A 12,451-nucleotide genomic window follows, 5' to 3' on the forward strand; every position below is an offset into this window, starting at 1 on the left:
ATGGAATGGGGTAAGGAACGAGAGAGGAAGCCGCCTGGTAGAATTTTGCACACAGCATAACTTAATCACAACTAACACTTGGTTTAAGATTTGTAAAAGAAGGTTTTATATGTGAAGAGGCCTGGAGACACTGGAAGGATTCAGATAGATTATGTAATGGTCAGGCAGAGATTTAGCAACCAGGTTTTAAATTGTAAGACATTTCCAGGAGCAGATGTGGACTCTGACCACAATTTGTTGGTTATGAATGGTAGATTAAAACTTAAGAAACTACAAATAAGTGGGAATTTAAGGAGATGGGACCTGGATAAACTGAAAGAACCAGAGGTTGCAGAGAGTTTCAGAGAGAGCATTAGGAATGATTGACAAGAACAGGGGAAAGAAATACAGTAGAACAAGAATGGGTAGTTTTGAGAGATGAAATAGTGAAGGCAGCAGACTATCAAGCAGGTAAAAAGATGAGGGCTATTAGAAATCCTCGGGTAACAGAATAGATATTGAATGTAATTGATGAAAGGAGAAAATATAAAAATGAAGTAGGCAAAAAGGAATACAAATGTCTCAAAAATGAGATTGACAGGGAGCATAAAATGGCTAAGCAGATATGGCTAGAGGGTGTAGAGGCATATATCACTAAGGGTAAGATAGATACTGCCTACAGGAAAATTAAAGAGACCTTTGGAGAAAAGAGAACCACCTATATCAATATGAAGAGCTCAGAATGGGAAACCAGTTGTATGCAAAGGGTTTGCAGGGAAAGCAGAAAGGTGGAAGTAGTATATAGAGCGTCTGTACAATGGTGACACACTCAAGGGCAATATTATGGAAATGGAATCGATGTAGGTGAAAATGAAATGGGAGATATGATACTTCATGAAAAATTTGATGGAACACTGAAGGACCTAAGTCGAAACAAGGCTCCGGGAGTAGACAACATTCCATTAAAACTACTGATAGCCTTGGGAGAGCCAGCCCTAACAAAACTTTTCCATCTGGTGAGCAAGATGTATGAGACAAGCAAAATAACCTCAGACTCTAAGAAGAATATAATATTTCCAATCCCAAAGAAAGCAGGTGTTGACAGGTGTGAAAATTACCAAACTATCAGTATAATAAGTCACGGCTGCAAAATACTGACACGAATTCTTTACAGACAAATGGGAAAACTGGTAGAAGCCGACGTTGGGGAAGATCGGTTTGGATTCTGTAGAAATGTTGGAACACGTGAGGCAATACTGACCTTATGACATATCTTAGAAGATAGATTAATGAAAGGCAGACCCATTTTTCTAGAATTTGTAGACTTGGAGAAAACTTTTGACAATGTTGACTGGAATACTCTCTTTCAAATTCTAAAGGTGGAAAGGTCATATACCGGAAGCTAAAGGCTATTTACTATTTGTAGAGAAACCAGATGGCAGTTACACTATGTGATCAAAAGTATCTGGACACCTTGTTGAAAATGACTTACAAGTTCGTGACACTGTCCGTCGGTAATGCTGGAATTCAATATGGTGTTGGTCCACCCTTAGACTTGATGGCAGCTTCCTTTCTTGCAGGCATATGTTCAGTCAGGTGCTGGAAGGTTTCTTCGGGAACGGCAGCCAATTCTTCATGGAGTGCAGCACTGATGAGAGGTATTGATGTCGGTTGATGAGGCCTGGCATGAAGTCGGTGTTACAAAACATCCCAAAAGTGTTCTATAGGATTCAGGTCAGTACTCTGTACAGGCCAGTCCATTACAGGGATGTTATTACCATGTAACCACTCTGCCACAGGCCATGCATTATGAAAACTGTTTGATCATGTTGAAAGGTGCAGTCGCCATCCCTGAATTGCTCTTCAACAGTGGGGAGCAAGAAGATGCTTAAAATATCAATGTAGGCCTGTGCTGTGATAGTGCCACACAAAACAACAAGGGGTGCAAGACTCCTCCATGCAAAACAAAACACCATAACACTACCACCTACGAATTTTACAGTCGGCACTACGCACACTGGCAGATGATGTTCACCAGGCATTCGCCATACCCACACTCTACCATCGGATCACCATATTGTGTACAGTGATTTGTCACTCCACACAACGTTTTTCCACTGTTCAATTGTCCAGTGTTTACACTCCTTGCACCAAGCAAGGTGTCGTCTGGCATTTACTGGCACGATGTGTGGCTTATGAACAGCCGCTCGACCATGAAATTTTTCTCACCTCCCGCCTAACTTTCATAGTACTTGCAGTGGATCCTGATGCAGTTTGGAATTCCTGTGTGATGGTCCAGATAGATGTCTGCCTGTTACACATTATGACCCTCTTCAACTGTCGGCGATCTTTGTTGGTCAACAGGTGAAGTCAGCTTGTACGCTTTTGTGCTGTACATGTCCCTTCATGTTTCCGCTTCACTGTCACATCGGAAACAGTGAACCTTGGGATGTTTAGGAGTGTGGAAATCTTGCATACAGACGTATGACACAAGTGACACCCAATCACCTGACCACACTCAAAGTCCGTGAGTTCCACAGAGTGCCTCATTCTGCTCTCTCACATTGTCTAATGACAACTGAGCTTGCTGATGTGGAGCACCTGGCAGTAGGTGGCAGCAGAATGCACCTAATATGAAAAATGTATGTTTTTGGGGGTGTCCGGATACTTTTGATCACATAGTGTATGAGTAGAGGGGCATGAAAGGGAAGCAGAGGTTGGGAAGGAAGTGAGACAGGGTTGTAGCCTATCCCTGAAGTTATTTAATCTATATATTGAGAAAGATGGAAAGGAAACAAAAATTTGGAGTAGGAATTAAAATCCATGGAGAAGAAGTGAAAACTTTGAAGTTGGCTGATAACATTATAATGCTGTCAGACAGCAAAGGACCTGGAGGAGCAGTTGAAAAGAATTGACAGTGTCTTCAAAGGAGGATATAAGATGAACATCAACAAAAACTAAATGAGTCTAATTGAATCAGGTGATGCTGAGGGAATTAGATTAGGAAATGAGACACTTAAAGTAGCAGATGAGTTTTGCTGTTTGGGGAGCAAAATAACTGATGATGGTCGAAGTAGAGACGATATAAAATGTAGACTGGCACCGGCAAGAAAAGCATTTCTGAAGAAGAAAAATTTGTTAACATCGAGTATAGATATATGTGTCAGGAAGTCTTTTCTAAAAGTATTTGTATGGAGTGTAGCCATGTATGGATGTGAAACATGAACGATATATAGTTTAGTCAAGAAGAGAATAGAAACTTCAAAATGGGGTACTACAGAAGAATGCTGAAGATTAGATGGGTAGATAACATAACTAATGATGAGGTACTGAATAGAATTGGGAAGAAAAGGAATTTGTGGCACAGCTTGACTAGTAGAAGGGATCAGTTGGTAGGACATGTTCTGAGGCATCAAGGGGTCACCCAGTTAGTACTGGAAGGCACCATGGAGGGTAAAGATTGTAGAGGGAGACCAAGAGATGAATACACTAAGCAGATTCATAAGGATGTAGGGTGTAGTAGTTACTTAGAGGTGAAGGAGCTTGCACAGGATAGAGTAGTATAGAGAGCTGCATCAAACCAGGCTCTGGACTGAAGACCACAACAACAACAACAATACATATGAATATGGGGAGCTCCATATGGTTCCCAAGTTGTGTAGTGACTGTAAACCATAAAATTACCAAATAAGCAGCAACCAGTTTCAAGATCATGTTTTCTTTATTTAATTTTGCAAATCGATTTCAACTGATTAACAGCCACCATCGGTGCTACAAATACAAGAATAAAAATAAAAATAATTAATAACAGTGACCAAATGAATAAATGTACATAAAGCAAAATTAAATGTATATAGACGCATTAAACCATATTACCTTTTAAAATGCACATACAAATTTACCTTTCAACGTGTATGTTCCCTGAGTAATAACACTGTCTTAAACAGACGTCAAACATAGAGTGATACATAGAGAAGTGACTATGACAACGAGAAACCAAAAGGGGGTGCTGCAAAACAAACCCACCCTCTACGCAAAAAATATAGCTAAAATAAAAATGAGAAGAAGAAATGACATACAAAGTGCGATAAAATATAATGAAAAAATGCAGAAAAATTTACAAAAATGGATACATTGACAAAGATTTTGTCAATCACATAGTACAGTTATATACACCAAAAAGCAATTGTACAAATAAGTAAAACTAGGTACAAAAATAGGTGAGAAGCACACCATATAATTTTTTTTTTTAATTTTTTATATGGTGTGCTTCATTTAAAGCTGGTTCTGAAGCCTTTGTAAATATAATTTCTGGGGTTAGTTTAAGTCTATTTTCAAGAGTCTGCAATTCTGTTTCTTTAGAATCTCTGTGATACTCTGCCATTGGTCAACCAAACTTCATGCTGACCTTCTTTGCTTGTGTTCAGTGTACCCATTTAGTCCTGGTTCTAGACACTTGAGCAATATTCTAGGATGTGTCACCAGAGACTGACAGTGAGAAACTGATAATGTCCCTGATGCAGACCTCAAGTAGTTTATGGCTACCACAGACTCACTTGATTTGATACAGGAAGATGGAAAGCAGAGTGAGTTCAGAAATAGTGGCAGAGGACATAATAGCAATCATAAGCAATGAAACCAAAATAAGAGTAGCCCATGAGTGAACAGTTACCCAAGAGACAATGATTACTATGGTGATAACAGTGGAAACAAATAAAATGGGAATGGTAATCAGTCAGCGTACAATGCTAGTAGTAATGTGAATAGATCCCCAAGTAAAAATGGGAACAACGGTAACTTCAATCGTAAAAGGCGAATAGAGAGGAGCTATAATGCATCCTTTGCAAATGTAAACATGCCTGCAGCCAATGAACAGTGACAGGAACCTGGCCCTGCAAATTGGAAAGCACAGCACAGCCCTTCTGAAAGGAATGTGTCTGTGAATAACATAAATGTGACACCTATGCCACTACCTACTCAGCAACATGCACAGCCTCAACAACAACAACAACAACAACATTAAATCGTGTGCGCTGTGAAGGAACTACAACCAGGACACTCTAATGCATGAAACTTAAACCAACTGATGTAAGCCTTCCACATTTGGTTGGTAAGGTGCAGAAGGGAGGCACATGAAGCATGGAAGCGTACATGTTATCCTATAATGAGGGCATGGATATAGTACTAATTGCTGACAGATAGTGGTGTAGGCAGCAGTTGGTTGAGCGTAAATGGAATACCATCCAATGTGGTAGTTGATACTGGAGCTAGTGTGTTGGTTATGGAGCATGGTTCTATAAATGTGTCAATCAGGTAAGAAGGTTACTGACACTGTCAATTCAAAATTATAAAATTGTGGAGATCATATGTGGTAGTGTACAGTTGATTGAGAGCCAGGTGCAGGGTGTGATAGACCTAGAAAATGAAGCAATTAAATGTTCATTCTTGGTCACGACAAACTTAGAGTTTCCATGTACCTTTGGTTTGGATCTATTGTGAGAAAGGGACATGAAAAAAGACCTTTCTCATGCTGTGTGCACATTAGTAAATAATGGAAAGTTTGTAGCATTGACACTAAGAAAAACTACTGCAACACATAATTATTATGGCAGACATGATGAAGTGACCTTCGCAAAACCGAAGATATTGCACATAAGGAAGTAACTTTTCCATGGAGGGTTACCCTAACATGGTTGATGACTATGAGTCTGAAGTGATTACAGTTCAACAGGGAACTGTGGTCAGAGTTATGGAGTTATCTCAACAATAACCACCAACATGAACTAACTCAGCTTCTAAATAAACATACCCGAGCATTTAAAAAAAAAAAAAAAAAAAAACTGGAATCATTAAAGGGCATGTGTATGATATGCAAGTGAGGCCACACCAAATGTTTTGTCATGCCAAATATTCTGTGCCTTGGTCAAAAGGAGAAGCAATATCATATCGAAAGAGATCCAAAGGATGCACAGCTAGCAAATAATTGAGACTTCTTTGTCAACCTGTAGCAGTCTGCTGCTAGCAGTAGCTAAGGCCAATGGCAGTATATGCCTTGCTCTTGACATGCATAGAATTGACAGAATCATTATTCTGGTGCAAACTTGCCCAGAAGATGTTGAGGAACAAATACAGTAATTTCAGGGTGTGAAATTTCTTGCCATTATAGATCTGAAAGCTTTGTACTGCCAGGTCTTATTCTCGGAGACCACATGGCAGTATATGTCTTTTATATTTGCTGACCGTATCTACCATATTAGAGTGTTACCGTGTGGGTTCAATGCGAATGTGCAAGTTCTCATTGCTACTTTGGACCCTGTTCTAGATCCGGATTTATTAGATAAAGTAACACTCTATGTCAACGATATTTGATAGCCACAAAGACCTGGGAAGAACACTGTGAACTGTTGAAGCATGTATTCAGAAAGTTTGCTGAGGCCGAAGCTACGGCAAACTTAAGAAAAGCAAAATTTGAATGAGATGAAATATAGTTTCTGGGTCACATTATTTTGCCTGTCAGGATAATGCCCAATCTGAATAAGTTGAAAGCAATACAACAGCTTCTATACTCCAGCATGAAAAAAGAATTGAAGGTTTTTCTCAGCATGGTATCATTCTTCCAGAATGTTGTGCCAGCTTAATTCCTAAATAATGATTCATCACTAAATCTGCTATAGAAAAACAAACCATGGAGGAGCACAAGAACGCTTTTGATGAGATTAGAAATGCCCTAGTCAACTCAGAGATTTTACACCATTCAGGGATTTTTATCTGGCAATGGGTGCTTCATTTTGTGGATTAGGTACATATCTGTCTCAGCTGTATGAAACTACAGAACATACTGAAGTGAAGGGCTTTGTGAGATGAGTATTAATGGGATGCAAATGTGCATATTCCACCACAGAGATTGAAGGCTTGGCCGTAGTTTGAGCTCTTAAAAAATACCACTATTATATGTATGGAAAATATGTAGTAGTTTTCTGCGATCGTCAAGCAATGAGACATTTGCTTCTGTGCAAGTTATAACATGCCAGATTAACAAGATGGGTGTTAGCCTTACAGGACTATCGATTTGAAATTAGGGATGTGAAGGATAAGTGACAATCTGGTAACAGATGCATTGTCTCACTTGCCCAGAGGACTGCTCAGATTCACAGAACTGGTAGAACAATGCACAGAACACAAGATTCTGCTGACCAAAAACACAAGGCACCAGCAGGTGTACTTGAGAATGTGTGAGATATGAAACTCCCGCAAGAAGCCGATCTGCCGTGGAAGGAACAGAAGCTTCATTGGAAGCAACACCCTCAAGTAACCCAAATAAATATTTTAAAGTGCAAGACAGTCTTTTCTTTCATCAAAATCAAACAGAGTCTGAACAATGATGTTTATGTATCCTATCAGATGCCATTAATAATGCAAGATGGTACACTCATCACCATTGTTGAGGCCACTAGTGATGTACTGTTATATTCTGAATTAGCAGAGGCATGTCAGAAAACTGATATGCACCTGCTTAATCTGTCAAAAGGTAAAACCCATGGATTGCAATACTCGAATTACAATCAATAATTCTGATGGAACCGCTTCATCTAACATCTATCGATGTAACAGGTCCCCTGGGCGGAGTAAAGTAGCTGGTGGCAGTGCATGATATATTTTTGAAGTACTTGAAGATGTATCCCACAAGGAACTCAACATCAGCTACAATAATATGAAATTTGGTCACTGGCTATATCCCTCATGTTAGAAGGCTCGTTACACTGCTGTCTGACAATGCTGCTTACTTTAAGAGTAGTAAGTGGAAGCAGTTTCTGAGGGAAGAGAATATTGAACACATATTGGTGAATATTGAACATATATTGGTGACCCAATTAAATCCAAGTGCAAGTTCCAAGAAGAGCATTTCGCGAGGACCTGCTAATCAACATACCAAGTGGGCAGAATATGTTGTTGTTGTTGTTGTGTTCAGTCCTGAGACTGGTTTGATGCAGCTCTCCATGCTACTCTATCCTGTGCAATCTTCTTCATCTCCCAGTACCTACTGCAGCCTACATCCTTCTGAATCTGCTTAGTGTATTCATCTCTTGGACTACCTCTACGATTTTTACCCTCCACACTGCCCTCCAATGCTAAATTTGTGATCCCTTGATGCCTCAAAACATGTCCTACCAACCGATCCCTTCTTCTAGTCAAGTTGTGCCACAAACTTCTCTTCTCCCCAATCCTATTCAATACCTCCTCATTAGTTACATGATCTACCCACCTTATCTTCAGCATTCTTCTGTAGTACCACATTTCGAAAGCTTCTATTCTCTTCTTGTCCAAACTAGTTATCGTCCATGTTTCACTTCCATACATGGCTACACTCCATACAAATACTTCCAGAAACGACTTCCTGACACTTAAATCTATACCCGATGTTAACAAATTTCTCTTCTTCAGAAACGATTTCCTTGCCATTGCCAGTCTACATTTTATATCCTCTCTACTTCGACCATCATCAGTTATTTTACTCCCTAAATAGCAAAACTCCTTTACTACTTTAAGTGTCTCATTTCCTAATCTAATTCCCTCAGCATCACCCGATTTAATTTGACTACATTCCATTATCCGCGTTTTGCTTTTGTTGATGTTCATCTTATATCCTTCTTTCAAGACACTGTCCATTCCGTTCAACTGCTCTTCCAAGTCCTTTGCTGTCTCTGACAGAATTACAATGTCATCGGCAAACCTCAAAGTTTTTACTTCTTCTCCATGAATTTTAATACCTACTCCGAATTTTTCTTTTGTTTCCTTTACTGCTTGTTCAATATACAGATTGAGTAACATCGGGGACAGGCTACAACCCTGTCTCACTCCTTTCCCAACCACTGCTTCCCTTTCGTGCCCCTCGACTCTTATAACTGCCATCTGGTTTCTGTACAAATTGTAAATAGCCTTTCGCTCCCTGTATTTTACTCCTGCCACCTTCAGAATTTGAAAGAGAGTATTCCAGTTAACATTGTCAAAAGCTTTCTCTAAGTCTACAAATGCTACAAACGTAGGTTTGCCTTTTCTTAATCTTTCTTCTAAGATAAGTCGTAAGGTTAGTATTGCCTCACGTGTTCCAACATTTCTATGGAATCCAAACTGATCTTCCCCGAGGTCCGATTCTACCAATTTCTCCATTCGTCTGTAAAGAATTCACATTAGTATTTTGCAGCTGTGACTTATTAAACTGATAGTTCAGTAATTTTCACATCTGTCGACACCTGCTTTCTTTGGGATTGGAATTATTATATTCTTCTTGAAGTCTGAGGGTATTTCGCCTGTCTCATACATCTTGCTCACCAGATGGTAGAGTTTTGTCATGACTGGCTCTCCCAAGGCCATCAGTAGTTCTAATGGAATGTTGTCTACTCCCGGGGCCTTGTTTCGACTCAGCTCTTTCAGTGCTCTGTCAAACTCTTCACGCAGTATCTTATCTCCCATTTCGCCTTAGTCTACATCCTCTTGCATTTCCATAATATTGTCCTCAAGTACATCGCCCTTGTATAAACCCTCTATATACTCCTTCCACCTTTCTGCCTTCCCTTCTTTGCTTAGAGCTGGGTTGCCATCTGAGCTCTTGATATTCATACAAGTGGTTCTCTTCTCTCCAAAGGTCTCTTTAATTTTCCTGTAGGCAGTATCTATCTTACCCCTAGTGAGATAACCCTCTACATCCTTACATTTGTCCTCTAGCCAACCCTGCTTAGCCATTTTGCACTTCCTGTCGATCTCATTTTTGAGACATTTGTATTCCTTTTTGCCTGCTTCATTTACTGCATTTTTATATTTTCTCCTTTCATCAATTAAATTCAATATTTCTTCTGTTACCCAAGTGTTTCTACTAGCCCTCGTCTCTTTACCTACTTGATCGTCTGCTGCCTTCACTACTTCATCCCTCAGAGCTACCCATTCTTCTTCTACTGTATTTCTTTCCCCCATTCCTGTCAATTGTTCCCTTATGCTCTCCCTGAAACTCTCTACAACCTCTGGTTCTTTCAGTTTATCCAGGTCCCATCTCCTTAAATTCCCACCTTTTTGCAGTTTCTTCAGTTTCAATCTGCAGTTCATAACCAATAGATTGTGGTCAGAATACACATCTGCCCCTGGAAATGTCTTACAATTTAAAACCTGGTTCCTAAATCTCTGTCTTACCATTATATAATCTATCTGATACCTTTTAGTATCCCCGGGATTCTTCCAGGTATACAACCTTCTTTTATGATTCTTGAACCAAGTGTTAGCTATGATTAAGTTATGCTCTGTGCAAAATTCTACAAGGCGGCTTCCTCTTCCATTTCTTCCCCCCAATCCATATTCACCTACTATGTTTCCTTCTCTCCCTTTTCCTACTGATGAATTCCAGTCACCCATGACTATTAAATTTTTGTCTCCCTTCACCACCTGAATAATTTCTTTTATCTCGTCATACATTTCTTCAATTTCTTCATCATCTGCAGAGCTAGTTGGCATATAAACTTGTACTACTGTAGTAGGCATGGGCTTTGTGTCTATCTTGGCCACGATAATGCGTTCACTATGCTGCTTGTAGTAGGTAACCCGCATTCCTATTTTTTTATTCATTATGAAACCTACTCCTGCATTACCCCTATTTGATTTTGTATTTATAACCCTGTACTCACCTGACCAAAGTCTTGTTCCTCCTGCCACCGAACTTCACTAATTCCCACTATATCTAACTTTAACCTATCCATTTCCCCTTTTAAATTTTCTAACCTACCTGCCCGATTAAGGGTTCTGACATTCCACGCTCCGATCCGTAGAACGCCAGTTTTCTTTCTCCTGATAATGACGTCCCCTTGAGTAGTCCCCGCCCGGAGATCTGAATGGGGGACTATTTTACCTCCGGAATATTTTACCCAAGAGGACACCATCATCATTTAATCATACAGTAAAGCTGCATGTCCTCGGGAAAAATTACGGCTGTAGTTTCCCCTTGCTTTCAGCCGTTCGCAGTACCAGCACTGCAAGGCCGTTTTGGTTAATGTTACAAGGCCAGATCAGTCAATCATCCAGACTGTTGCCCCTGCAACTACTGAAAAGGCTGCTGCTCCTCTTCAGGAACCACATGTTTATCTGGCCTCTCAACAGATTCCCCTCCGTTGTGGTTGCACCTACGGTACGGCCATCTGTATTGCTGAGGCACGCAAGCCTCCCCACCGACGGCAAGGTCCATGGTTCATTTGTTCTGCTTCTGATAATATGTGTAAAAATTTACTCCTTGAGTCTACTGGCTACACTCCAGCTGAAACTATGATGTCAGATGTAGAGTCAGACAAATGGGTGAAACCCTTGCCACAGATATATACGCAAGTCACCAAAGAAGAAAAGATATAATTGTGTGTGTTGTTAAAGAAACATGCATATTTGAGGTAGAGAAAAATCTAACAAACAGTTAAAAACTGTGTACCAACACAAGGAGGGAGAGTAGGTCCTGCTTAGGAGGCATCCAAAGGCCTCAAGCATTAAAACAATTAACAAAAAGTGGCAGTTGTTATATACAGGACCACATGTGATCATAAAAACAAGTTATGAAGGATGCGACCTCCTGGTGTGGGTAGAGACATTAAGGGCGTGAGGATTACATCCACATAAAGATGTAAAATCCTTTGTACCTAGAGATGGGTAATAGGCCTCACTTAAAGATAAACCCTAACCTTGTAAATATATAAATAGTTATCTTAATGCTATGTTCATTTTTATTATGTATGTATATGTTTTATGTGTATCTGTATGTATGATCTGTTGCAGGACTGAAATGTAACCAAGTACATCACATGAAAAAACTCTCTATTGTGAAGGTAATGTCTTTGGTATTAGTTTGTGAGGACACATTAAGGTCAAAATCTGACTGGAAAATAAGCAAGCTATATGGTCCTCAGTGTACTTGCTGCTTGTCTCCAACCAAAAACATAGTAATGAGGCCAGAGATTATTTAATTTTCATGATAAATTTGTCAAGAATCTGTTGTCTTTTTTTTTTTTTTTTTTTTTTTTTTTTTTTTTGCTCTTGAACAAGAAACTTGGGACTCATGACATCATATCTTATCATGAAGAGGTAATGAAGAAACTACAGAAAGCTTCTGCATTGAATGTAACAATGATTGTAAAGCCAGATGAACTGAATGGTCCAGGTGAAAAAATTGTATTAGTTTTCTGTGTGAGTGGAGAACCGGCTGCTTATATAAGCTCAAAACATAACAAGATTTCTGTCAAGAAACATGTACTGTATTTACAGATTAATTTATAATATATATAATACCTAGAATGAACTTTATCCATGTATGATGTATGAATTGTGCAATTAAATGTGTATTGCACGTGTGTTAATCAGGAATGCCAAAAAAGCAGTTGAAATGTGTAGATGCTCCCAGTGACTGAAAAGAAAACTCTGTGAAATATTCCCATGACCAAAAATGGAACTT

The sequence above is a fragment of the Schistocerca nitens genome, chromosome 1 (assembly GCF_023898315.1).
Source record: "Schistocerca nitens isolate TAMUIC-IGC-003100 chromosome 1, iqSchNite1.1, whole genome shotgun sequence".
NCBI classification, from domain to species: Eukaryota; Metazoa; Arthropoda; class Insecta; order Orthoptera; family Acrididae; genus Schistocerca; species Schistocerca nitens.